The 14427-nt window shown below is 31.1% G+C and overlaps 1 protein-coding gene across 1 annotated transcript in view; it reads right to left on the reverse strand.

The window, feature by feature from the left end:
- LOC126899363 (phosphoglycerate mutase 1-like) overlaps positions 1-2587 on the reverse strand; it is a 96658-nt gene extending 94071 nt beyond the window's left edge. Inside the window, exon 1 of the mRNA XM_050674238.1 lies at positions 2575-2587. The gene's annotated coding sequence lies outside the window, so the exon portion shown is untranslated. The remainder of the gene's footprint in view (positions 1-2574) is intronic.
- Between the last annotated feature and the right edge of the window lie 11840 nt (positions 2588-14427).

Here is a 14427-nt window from a genome sequence, read left to right on the forward strand (position 1 = left end):
CCGACAAGTACAATGGAGAAGAATACAAGTACAGTATGCAAAAACAATTAGATTTTGATGATCCATTGTTGCCAACGGTTGCTTTGCTCAAGGAAAACAGCAGTGAAATCGGTGACAAAGAGTAGGGGTGATCGAAACGTTATTTCTTTCACAGCCGATCGCAACACTATGCGAAGTATAATCAAATGCGATCACACCATAGATTTTACACACCCGCAATCAATCTTTGGAATGCTGGGATTCCGACCTCGTGTATTGGCACCGAAAATGGAACACACGTCGGATTTCCCGTTATCTATTACAAAGGTGACATGCATACGAGTTGACTGCAATATAATTGTTGGCTCGTACCACGAAGGACGTCAATCGCATACATTGCATGAATTCTTTCCAAACGTACCACCGGGTTACCGTATTATCGAATGTCCCAGACAAGTCGTTTACTATCCATTAAACACAAACGTATTGAATACGATTCGAATCACATTGCTCGATCAAGACGGTCAACGTGTCAACTTANTGATCAAGACGGCCAACGTGTCAACTTAAGAGGTGAAAAATTAACAGTACGTCTACACATCAAACAAGATGGATGAAAGTACGATGACGTTATGGGACCGTATAAAACAAATTGATTCCTCACATATTGGATTATTTTTGTGCATACTAGTCACAGTCGTGCAACTATTACTGCTCCTTCAAACATCCGACAATAGCTGTCAGCTGATAAACAGTGACAATAACAACAACAACAACAACAATTCAGCTACAATTTATCGTTTGGAAGCACTGGATCGAGAACTTTATTCAGTCGATGACCGTGTCTTTATATTGGAAAAACGTGTCGACACTCTTTAAATGCCTCTGAGTTTCAATAAGAGTGTAGTGTACCATCATTTGGGTGATGGCATATACTCTACGATGGAGCAACGGAACAATCGTGTGACGCTATCGCAGCAGCAACAACTCACAAAGGAAAATATTGAATTTTTAAAATCATTAGGTTGTCGAGTCAATCATGGCCGAGTACTTACACGTGTTGGAAAAATGTCAACAAGACGACAGCGTAAAACGTGAATACTATCNTGACAGCGTAAAACATGAATACTATCTAGAACATCAGAGCTACAACCACTCGTACGAACACAACGATGAAATCCGCATCGAGGTACGTAACAAGGAGAAATTCACCGTACCGTGCGAAAGTTATTTGCAAATCGAAGGAAAACTGGAAAAACCACCAGTTGGAACAGTCGGTGAAATGGTTATGGGGCAAAATTTTCTCATGCACTTATTCGACGAAATCAGATTTGAGGTAAATGGTAAAGAAGTGGACAAGATAAAATATGTCGGAGTGGCTACAACCATCAAGGGTTATTGTTCGCTCACACCCAACGACATTCGACGATTGCAACCTGCCGGATGGAAATATGCGCAAATCTTGCACAACAACGATTTCATCGATGGGACTGATTTTGTGGCGCAATGTCCATTGTCTATGTGCATGGGATTTTTCGAACGATNTAATGTCCATTGTCTATGTGCATGGAATTTTTCGAACGATACCGATGAACACTGATAAACTGTACTCAGACACTCGTGTTGAATAGATCGAGTACCGATAGCACTGTTGTAACATTTGTTCCACAGACAACAACAACAGACGATAAAGCGCAAGTTGCATCATTGATAAAACAAATCAATGTGAAAATATCGAAAATCAAATGGGTGGTAAAGTACTTTGAACCCAGCGTGAAAACCGAACTGGGTCTTATGCGTATTCTGGACAGCAAGAAATGGCTCCCGTTAGAATTTCAACACTGGGATGTTGCCGTTTACCCATTGGTACCGCAGACAACTCATCACACGTGGTCGGTGCGCACCTATTCGAATGTGGAAAAACCCAGATATCTACTTATTGCCATGGGTAATGAGAACGAACACGTTCTTGGAGATTTCGATCACTGTTCATTGAGAAACGTCAAAGCGTATCTGAATGCGGACGAATACCCATACGAGAACCAAAACGCCGATTTCGACAACAACAAGTATACAACCTTCTACAACTCGTACACTCAATTCCAAACAATGTACTACGGTCGTAAAGATCCGTACCCTCTACTAGATTATATAAATTACAAAAAACGTGGACCCATAGTTGTGATCGATTGTTCTAAACAAAACGATACCGTCAAGACTTCAACGGTTGATCTACGTTTGGATTTCGAATGCTCTAAACAGTTTCCCGATAAAACATCATTGTATTGTGTAATTATTCACGATTGTCAAATGGAATACAACGCATTTACGGGTGAAGTACGAAAACTCTAATGTATATACAAATATATTTTTATTATTGTATAATTTACAGTATAGTATAGAAACAAAAAAATGTATAAATATATAATTTTTATTAATAAAAACATAGTTATTTTGCAAACTTGTTGTTTTTTATGTTATTTTATTTCGATTATCCTTGAATTTGATTGGAAAAGTCACACATAGAAGGTCTTTCTTGTCAATTTTCGGCAAAGCATCTATACCTAAAAATGATCTATTTGTAGCCAATTCTACCAGATCGGAAAAGTAATACAAGTGCTGAAATTTTTATAAGTATTAGAGTTAAGATGAAAAAATCAAATATTTTTTAACATACTTTCATGTGTGGATAATTGAAAATAGTTTTCGAGATATTTTCTAGACATTTAGCCATAAATCCCGTACAACTAATTTCATAGAAATATAACAAATCCGGCGTTTTAATTTGGGGAAAAATGATCGGTTTCTTTTCAACCACCATACGATCAGTTGAAGACTGAAGTATAACCTTTATTTCATGTAAAATACGCGGACGTATATGAAACAATTGTCGATGTATTTTCTCAAATAACATATCTTTAAAGAAGTACAATTGCGCAAACTCAGATGTATTCATCAAAAATATACAGTTGTCATCTCGTTTTGACTGAAACAGTAATGTATCTTTTCGGGTAATAGTTTGCACCCACTGTGTCAGAATCACCTTAATGTTTTCATCTTGCAAAAGTAGTATTCCGTTTAAATTTTCCGTTATCGATAAAATATATCCGCACATTGAATACATTCTATGTAGTAAATCGATAGTGATAATAAGTTCTTGATGACAGTTTACCAACTTTACTTTTGGCCAAAATGAATCGTCAGGATCCAGACCAATGTATACACGAGACATTTGTGAAATGCTATATATTGATGAATCGATCAAGTCGTTGATTTTATTGAATTTACACCTTGGTGTAGCCNAACGAGACATTTGTAAAATGCTATACATTGATGAATCGATCAAGTCGTTGATTTTATTGAATTTACACCTGGGTGTAGCCGTTGTGATTAAAGTCTCAAGGTCCAATAGGCGTTACTATCGCTGCGATTCGCATTCACCGTTTTTTCAATTGTTTCAATTGAATCCAAAAGTTCGTAATATATTCGCTTCACAACTGAGCATGCACATTCAGGATTGTCCGAATTTTTTCCCACATTCAATAATTCACAACCCTTGNCACATTCTTTAATTCACAACCCTTGTAGTGTAAAAAGTCTCCACCGGTACCGTTGACTTTATCTCCTAGACGTTCCGCAAAATATTGCAAATCTCGATAATTTTTCAATAATTTACTGAATGGTTTAAAAACTCTATCTGTCGGTTCGTTTTCAACAAGACAAATCAATTTATTCGATATATTACTTAAATAATCCATCTTACACGCACAATAGATTAACAAATACTGAGAACCGATTAGTAGTCAACAGACAATGTTGCTGCTGCACGACACCAAACTTTCCAAACATCTGTTAGACATTGGAATCTCGATGACGAATGAGGTGTATTTTATGGATTACACGACTANATGAGGTGTATTTTATGGATAACACGACTATGGCTTATACCCCATCGACGACGACGACAACGGCGGCGGGGGCGGTTGCGATGACACAATATAACGGGCGACCGTTTGACGTACAACTCCGTGATGGGAGGGTGTAGGCAGGGGCAGAGTCTTTAACATTATTGTATGTGACGTGATGACCTTAAGGGCGATTATATTACGTAACACCTGTGATGCTCCTGATTGAGGGGCACACGTTGCTGCATACGTCACACCGACAACGACGTAACGCCGAGTCAGCTGACCACCTACCCTCCGCCAATCCACATTATTATCGCAATTTTAACAATAACACACTTGATTTACAACTTTAACAATTACGATTGACCTTAATTAACCATTTAATTACCCATTAACACTCTTAATTTATTACTTTTTGATGACGTATGACACTAATTACCATGGCGGCATCCTTTGATCCCCAGAACCCGCTATNACCATGGCGGCATCCTTTGATCACCAGAACCCGCTATATAGATACTACTAATATCAAGAAGAGAAAATCGCACAATTATATATGCCATTAGAGCAATACGCTAGAAAATGGTTGGACATGCCTAAGACACCCAAAAGAGTTGTGTCATAACTTAAAAATTACAAAAGAAAAAGATTGAAATAGTTTATATTGCTGAGTGAATTAAAGTGAGAATTAGAGTGTGAGTTACTTTTGATTCGGGTTGTGATTAAAGGGTTATAAAATGACAATGTTAATATTCTTATAGATTTAAAAATCATAACCTGATAATTATTCTTCAATTGTTATATTAACTACAGTGATAATATTAATAAAATGATAAATAAAGTAACAGAAATTCAAGTTTTTGGTTCACATTTAGCACGTAAGAACTTCGACAATAATGATCGCAATATCAGTATGAGAACTATTCTAGCTTGACTCTGCTATTAGCTCACTCTCCAATGTTTTTCTAACTAGTAGGTAATTAGTAGGCCCTGTGGTTTGACTGAAACCGTCCAATTAAAATAGTTAAAAATATGATTAGTTTTTTTAAGAATTTTTTATTCATTCATACTACATTTATATTATTATGAATTGTACAAATATTATTAATTAAACACAGCTTATTATTAATTAAATTGCTGGTTGTAAAATATTTTAAGAATATTCATTCCCAAATTATTTAACTTAAAATAACGGAGTAATTTTGTATATGTGACTGAATTTTAAAATAGAATAAGTTAAATTGCAAATATCTAGAACTATTCCAAAAACACTTAAACAAATATTTTAATTTTAAAAACAACTTTGCAAATAGTAGATAAAATAAACTAATCTTTAATCAATATACTTCTTTAAATGTATAAAATATGTATATATTCTAACTAATATTAATCTTACAAATAAGTTATTCTAAATTTTGTTTTCTATATTTTCAATTGACTAAAAAATGTTCATAAAAATATACTGTTTTACTTTTTTCATATTTTGGATAAATCAAATCGATACAACTAGCTATAGACTCGCGGATGAAAACGATTATATTGAATATTTAACTGAAGTAATCAATTATGTTCGATATCAATACGAAAATTCTTCAATGCAACACTTAACAGACGGTTTAATGGTTTCAGATTCCATTCCATACTTTATTGGAACCTTAAGTCTACCTGTAAATTTCAATAATTTGCCTAGAATATTTAATGCTATTAATGAATTACTATTCTGTAGATATACAATTGTTATAGAAATTTTCATTAAAAATATTGGTTTAATACTGCAATATTGTGATAGCTATCATTTAAAAAACCAATTTTATGATTTTACTGATTGCTTAATTACACTTAATAACGCATTAGAAAGTTCAAAGACTCTATTTGAAAATATAAATAATGTCATACAATTCTTTAGTAATTTACATATGAACTACGTATTAAAACTGTATGAAAAAAAAAAAAACATTATTGATGAAATTTCTTTTATTAATGATCACATTCAATCGAAAAGAAAATTGGACATACTTGAGTATATCGATAACAACGCTAATCCTAAAGTTGAGATGGTTATTGAGGATTTTGAAAATGTTAAAAATTTTTTTAACAGTATATCTTCGAAAATTTCATTTACTTCTATTACAAACATTAAGTACAATAGTTTTCAATATGAATTACAAAATGATGATGCAATGGAACACGATAACTATTCAATTTCCTGTTCAGATTATGTCAAAGTATGTAATAATCTCAAAGTATTTTATGATGAAGCATTCAAGCTCGAGTACATCAATTTTGGTTTTCATGACTTACTACATCCGACAATACCAGGGTAAAGTATATTATTATTTTTGTTGAGTGTTATTTAGTAAATTCTTCCATGTTATTCAAACTATACTTCTTTAATCACTATATGTTTAAAGAAGAAACGTGTACATTACTCATATTTTACAACGATGATACGGAATTGTGTTTCAATCAGCCTAATATCCCATTATCAACCTACATTTAGGTTGATCAGTTTATTATAAAACACTCGATTACTTTAAAAATAAATATAATATTGTACAAAAATTATGTTCCTTTTTTTGTTACTTAAATATGTTGATTTATTAACTATGAATTATTTTTTAGAAACATTCATATTGTATTGTAGTGTCAACTATTTTTTGAAATGATAACACACATTTTGAACTAGCTTATAAAATAGAAACTAAGAAAATGATTGGCCGATAACAACTTTTTGATCAGTAAATTAGGTGTTATTCTTATTTTTATATCTAGACGAAAAGAAAATTATCATCGGGAAATGACTAATAATAAAAATAAATGCACCGACTCCTTTTAGTGATTACTTAAAAATATTAATAGCTTTCCAAAAACAAGTTCAACATTTGTTATCCACGAGTCATTTTCTTAATTAAATTATGTTCTATTTCATAAGCTAGTTAAATATGTATATTACCACTTCAAAAAAAAAAAAATTGAAACTCATTAAATTATGAAGTCGTTTTCTTTTTCCTCCTCGCCTTATTCCCACCTATTTGGGGTCGGCCACCCATATCCTAAACTTCCATTTGACACGATCTATCACATCCTCTAAAGCGTTCCATATAATTTGACATCTTGAGAACATGCACTTTCTAGATTCGCTATAATTTACAATTTGAATGAACCAAAACTATTAATTATTTGGGAATGATCTATTATACGGAGTCATGTTCAACCAAAGATATATACTAACTCTAAAATGCCGTTTATAAATTATAATCTTCAATTTTAACCGCTATTTTTATATCATTAAAAGTTCGTTTGGTAACGTTTATTTACCAATTTTGCTATATTATACATGGCATCAACTTCACAGATAACTCAAACATGACTACAACATGGCCGAATTTTAGAACTTCATGACACGCTATTATTGCTACTTTTTATATATATATTTATAGAAATATTAGTACAATTGTCAAATTACCTTTTGGAAATATCCATAGATTTTATTCCAATTAATCATTAACTCTTTATTTTGTATTTTTGTATTCATAGACTTGTATCACCATTATGTGATGACTCATCTGAAGATCTCGCAGTCAGTGTAATAAATTCACTATTTAACGTGTATAATAGGCAATCGTTAATTAATACCAAAATTTTGGTGAACGATCAAATTAAAGATTTAAATGAAATACAGCATGATGAAGAAAATCTAAACAATTTCTTTAAAAAAAAGCAAGAAGTTGCACACATATTTAAGTGTAGGTATAGTGAATTATTAAGACACGTTACTGGCTATTTCACTGCTATACAACATTTATGCATATCAGAACATAAAAACAAACGTTATGAAAACTTTATTACTTGTGTAAATTCCTTGAAAAGTACATTGCCATCAGTTACAACTATGATCAATCGTTTATTAGCAATTTTGGTCTTATTTAAAAAAGCGTCCATTGGGGATTATATGGCGAAATCACCATCATGTTTTAAAAATGTAGTGAAAATTGCATCAAAATATAATAATATTTTAAAAAACCTAAATATTTCTTTAAATGCTGAAACTAATGCAACAAATGCAAAAGAATTTTTGGGAAAAGTTCGTCAAAGACAAATTCCTCTGACCCAGTTATTTACAGATACTAAATTCAGTCAATTTCTTAAATATTGTGTTCTTGACAAACCATTGTTAAATAAATTTGAATTAATAAAGTCATATCAAAATAGTGATAATAATTTAACATTTCATAATTTAAGTTCAGATTTAATACAAATTTGTGAAGATTTTGTTAAAACTGACTACGATTTATATTTTATTGAATTATTTAACTAATATATTATTTTTTATAAGTATAATAAATACCATTTTACATTTTTTAAATTTCCTCAGTATTATGATTTAATAAAGCCCTATATATTTATTTTAATATCATTAAAATCTTTTAAATTGTTAAATTTAAACTTAATAAATGTTAAAAATTATGTGGACTCGACTTTATTTCATTCATTAATAAAATAAAAACGAACTGAGAGAGCATAGTGTGAAGGTAACATATAGCATGCAGCTCAAAAAATTAAAGTAAAAGCTAATATATACATAGATAGTCATAAACGGGAGCAAATTGAGGAAATGGTATACCTAGGGATCAAAATTACATCTGTTGGTAAGAGCGCCCGAGAGATAAAATAACGCATAACATTAGCAAAAGCTACCTTTAGTAAAAAAACATGAGTTGCTCACTTCAATAAAGTTACATCTCAATATCAAGAAGAGACTTATAAAAACATATCTATGGAATGTTGCAACATATGGTTGTGAAACTTGGATAATAAATGATACCAAAAAGAAAAAATTAGAAAACTTCGCACAATTATATATGCCATTAGAGCAATACGCTAGAAAATGGTTGGACATGCCTAAGACACCCAAAAGAGTTGTGTCATAACTTAAAAATTACAAAAGAAAAAGATTGAAATAGTTTATATTGCTGAGTGAATTAAAGTGAGAATTAGAGTGTGAGTTACTTTTGATTCGGGTTGTGATTAAAGGGTTATAAAATGACAATGTTAATATTCTTATAGATTTAAAAATCATAACCTGATAATTATTCTTCAATTGTTATATTAACTACAGTGATAATATTATTAAAATGATAAATAAAGTAACAGAAATTCAAGTTTTTGGTTCACATTTAGCACGTAAGAACTTCGACAATAATGATCGCAATATCAGTATGAGAACTATTCTAGCTTGACTCTGCTATTAGCTCACTCTCCAATGTTTTTCTAACTAGTAGGTAATTAGTAGGCCCTGTGGTTTGACTGAAACCGTCCAATTAAAATAGTTAAAAATATGATTAGTTTTTTTAAGAATTTTTTATTCATTCATACTACATTTATATTATTATGAATTGTACAAATATTATTAATTAAACACAGCTTATTATTAATTAAATTGCTGGTTGTAAAATATTTTAAGAATATTCANATAATTAAACAGAGCTTAATAATAATTAAATTACTGGTTTTAAAATATTTTAAGAATATTCATTCCCAAATTATTTAACTTAAAAAAACAGAGTAATTTTGTATATGTGACTGAATTTTAAAATAGAATAAGTTAACTTGCAAATATCTGGAACTATTCTAAAATCACTTAAACAAATATTTTAATTTTAAAAACAACATTGCAAATAGTAAATAATTAGAAANAACAAATATTTTAATTTTAAAAACAACATTGCAAATAGTAAATAATTAGAAAAAGAAAAAATAATTAGAAAAAGAAAATGATTGAAAGAGTTTATATTGTTGAGTGAATTAAAGTGAGAATTAGAGTATGAGTTACGTTTGATTCGGGGTATGATTAAAGGGTTATAAAATGACAATATAAATATTCTTATAGATTTAAAAATCTTACCTGATAATTGTTCTTCAGTTGTTATATTAACTTCAGTGATAATATTAATAAAATGATAAATTAAAGTAACACAAATTCAAGTTTTTTGTTCACATATTAAGCACGTAAGAATTTCGACAATGATGATCGCAATATCCATGTATCGTTATGTATCCAGAGAACGAAAGTGTGGAATAGGGGTTTGCTTCGCCTTTTTATAATATTTTTTACTCCCTAAAATCATCATTGGCTAATTCTTAAAGTATAACTGTTTATTTGACAAATAAGTATAAAATACAGAGATTATTACAAATGAATAGCATATAAATAATTTTTACATTTATATATAATATTGTTGAATGGAATAGGTTATGTAATTAAAAGATTTAGAAATTATTCGTAATATAATAGTATTTAATATAAAATGTCAAAACATATAATATAAGAGATGTACAACGGCAACGGGTCACTTTACTCGATAGACGGTGAAACTACGACTAAACTGTAAACATGTATACAATAGGCTGCATTGAGTAAAACAACATAATCGTAAAAGGAATGTGTCCCTTTGACCTTGTACTATACTAACATAAGTAAAAATACATTAAACTGTTATCTTAAATAATATTACTGTACCCAGTGTGTTGTTTAATAATATCAACACTTCCCCTTAAACAATACACCCGTACATAGTTAATTAAAAAATTATAAATCTATATATCTAATTCCTAACATTTCTCTGAGTTCTTGAAATCTTGTTCGTGGTGTTGGCTTGGTCAAGATGTCAGCTAACTGCTCTTTGCTGGTCACATACTCCAGTGAAAACATCCCTTCATTGAACTTCTCACGAATATAATGATAACGAACATCTATATGTTTAGTTCGTTTATGGAATTCTGGATTCTTCACCAATTTTATGGCACTTTGATTGTCCGCGTACAAAACAGGTGTCTCTCCCTGTGTTTCCAGAAGATCACTTGTTAGTAGCGTCAACCAAGTTAATTCCTGGACTGCTTGACTCAGTGCCATGTATTCAGCCTCAGTAGTTGAGAGTGCTACTGATTTTTGCCTTTGTGAACACCATGCTATTATTCCATTAGTCATCATGAAAATGTATCCTGATGTTGATCGCCTTGTTGTTGTATCACCAGCATAGTCTGCATCACTATAACCATGTAACTTAAGTTTCACCCTAGAATGAAAAAATAAACCATAGTTATAGGTTCCTTTTAAATATTTTAAAATACGTTTCACCGCATTCCAATGTATTATAAGAGGCTTTTCTAAATAGCGACTGACAAGATTTACAGCAAATGTTATATCAGGCCTTGTGATCTGACTTAGATATAACAAACTTCCTACTGCTTCTCTGTATGGAACTTCCCCTGCTTGTAATGATTCAGATAAATTTGCATCTAATGAGTGTTGTGGATCTGCAGGAATGCATAGGGCGTTGGATTCAGCCATATTGAATCTCTCCAAAACGCGTTGACAGTATAATGACTGATGTATAAATATTGACCCATCTGATCTCTGATCAATTTCAATACCCAGAAAATGATTAAGTTCACCTGATTTTGTCTCAAAGTTGCTCATCAGGTACTTCACCATCATGTCCACCTGCTCATCATTTGTTGCTGCTATAATCCCATCATCTACAAAAATAGCTACAATCATTAATTGTTCATTTTTATTACTTACAAATACACAGGGATCTGCCTTTGTTTCTTTTAGATCAAATTTTAACAACAAATTTTTAAATTTTGTATTCCAGCACCTGGGTGCTTGTTTTAATCCATACAAGCTTCGTTGAAGTTTGCAAACTTGTTTAGTTCCATCTTCATAACCTTTTGGCTGGTTCATGTAAATCTCTTCTTCAAGATCACCATATAAAAAGGCTGTTTTAATATAGAATTGTCTGAGTTTTTATTTTCTAGCTACTGCTATTGCTAGCAATACTCATATAGAGTCATACTTTATATCTGGACTAAGAGTTTCTTGAAAATCAATTTCATGCACTTGTCCACAGCCTTTTATTACTAATCTGGCTTTAAATCTATCAACTTCTCCATTTTTCTTGAGTTTGGTTCGATATACCCAGCCAATATTAAGTGTTTTTTTATTTGTTGGTATATTTACTAATTTCCAGGTTTCATTCTTTTTTAATGACAACATTTCTTCATCCATTGCTTCTTTCCAATCTTCTGAATTTTCTTGTGTCATAGCTTCTTCATATGTAACTGGATTATCACACATTGAATAAAATGTTTCTGTTCTATACCTTACTGGTTTTTCTATATTTTGTCTATCTCTAAGTCTCATTTTTAATTGCTCATGAGTCTGATCTGCTGATTGATCAAGTTCATCCATATTTTGTTTTCTTTCAACATTATTCTCATCATTAATGTTATTTTCTTCACTTTCATCCACCATTTCTGAATTTATTTCTTCATCTTCTTTTCTAATTTTGATTTCTATTTCCATAGATTCTTTGAATATAACATCTCTGCTTAATGAAACTTCTTTTCCATCAAAGCATATACGGTATCCTTTAGTTTCTTCTGAATACCCAACAAATATTCCTTTTCTCCCTTTTTGATCCCATTTTCTACGTTTTTCTTTTGGTATATGAACATAAACTTCACTACCAAATACTTTAAAATTGCTTATATTGGGACTTTTATTATACCATAATTCATAGGGCGTTTTTTCTTTGTTACCTGAATTTAACGTACGATTCAATACATAAACAGCTGTATTTACCGCTTCAGCCCAAAGATTTTTTGACAAATTTTTACTGTATAACATAGTTCTAGCTGCTTCTACTATTGTACGCATTGTTCGTTCTGCTTTACCATTTTGCTGTGGTGTATATGGTACACTGGTTTCATGTTTTATACCAAATTTATTCAAAATAGCTTTGACTTCATCATTCTTATATTCCAAGCCACAATCACTTCGTAAAGTAAGAACTGATATATTTAACTGATTTTTCACTGTATTTAAGAATAATTCAAACTTCTCTTTTACTTCTGATTTTTGTTTCATAAAATATATATATGTATACTTAGAGTAATCATCTTTGAATATAACAAAGTATCTTTTACCACCAAGAGAATTTTCTTCCATGGGTCCACAAACATCACTGTGAATTATCTGACCTGGTTTTGTTGTTTTGGTACTGCTCAGTGTAAATGGTTCTCTGTGTTGTTTACCATAAATGCAAGCTTCACAGAAAAATTTGTTTTCCATATCTGTGAATTGAATACCCATATGCCTTAGGTAATTTCTAACATATTGAACATTCTGATGACCTAGTTTTTCATGCCACTGTTGTAATGTAAGAATTTTTTCAGCAATATTCACTTGATCTATCTCTTGCGAAATCCTTGTTTTAAAAATCATCGAAAACAATTTATTCTCACGAATTCCAACAGCAACTGTACTATTTCCTCTTTTAAATGTACAAACATTTTTGTCTGTTATCATTATTATACCTTTATCAAGGCACGCTCCACATGAAAACAAATTTACTTTGAGTTCAGGTACATGTAAAACATTTGACAAATAACTGTCAACCCATTTTTCGCCAATTTTTGCTTGAACATATATATTACCTTTACCAATAGCCATAATATATTTACCATCACCAATACGTACTGGCAACTGAATCTTGAACGACTCATAAGTTCTGAACCACTCTCTTCTACTGGTCATGTGATCACTTGCACCGGAGTCCACATACCATTTATCAAAATCACTAATTTTGCTCACCATTGAATTAACGCCTATTAGTGCATTACCAGAATTTGATTCGTTTTTATTCTTTCCGTCTTGTTCTTTCTTCAAAATCCAGCAATCACGTTTCCAATGACCTGGTTTCTTACAAAAATTGCAAATTCCTGGTTTTCTATCATTATTTTGTTGATTTCCAAATTTTGAATATTTTTGTTTTTGTGTTCTAAACAATTTTTTCGCCGCAAATGCACTATTTTCACCATTATTTTTCTGGATTTCATGGCCATTACTTTGTCTTGTTTCCTCTACCATAAGTCGGGATGTCAAGTTTAACAATGTTTTGTTCTCAGATGATATAGAATCCCATGCACTATAAAAATATTTATAATTTTCTGGCAAGGTCATAAGAATTTTGGTTATAAGCATTGAATCGGATATTGGTTCACCTAACTGTTTTAATTGTTTACTCAAGTTTTCTAATTTTGATATATGTTGTGCCATATTATCATTTTTATCCATAACATAACTATAAAATTTTTGCTGAATCAATGTAATTGATGTATGAGACTTTTGTTCATATACACTCAGTAATTTATTCCACATACCTTTTGCTGTGTCACAGTTCATTATATAATCTAATGACTGCTCATCTACTGACATAACTATAAAACGTTGAGCCTTAGCATCTGTCATTAACCATTTTTGTTGCACTTGTTCTAAACGCAATTGTGCCTCTGTGTCTGTTTCTGTATCATGTTTTATAATTTGAATTGGATATTCATAACTTCCATCTATTACAGAGAACAACACATCATATGATTTTAATATTACCGTCATTTGAAATTTCCATTTTGCCCAATTTTCACTGCCGTTTAGTTTGTTAATTTTTATAGATTCGTTTTCCATGATAACGAATTT

The sequence above is a fragment of the Daktulosphaira vitifoliae genome, unplaced genomic scaffold (genome assembly GCF_025091365.1).
Source record: "Daktulosphaira vitifoliae isolate Bord-2020 unplaced genomic scaffold, ASM2509136v1 Scaffold_2, whole genome shotgun sequence".
NCBI classification, from domain to species: Eukaryota; Metazoa; Arthropoda; class Insecta; order Hemiptera; family Phylloxeridae; genus Daktulosphaira; species Daktulosphaira vitifoliae.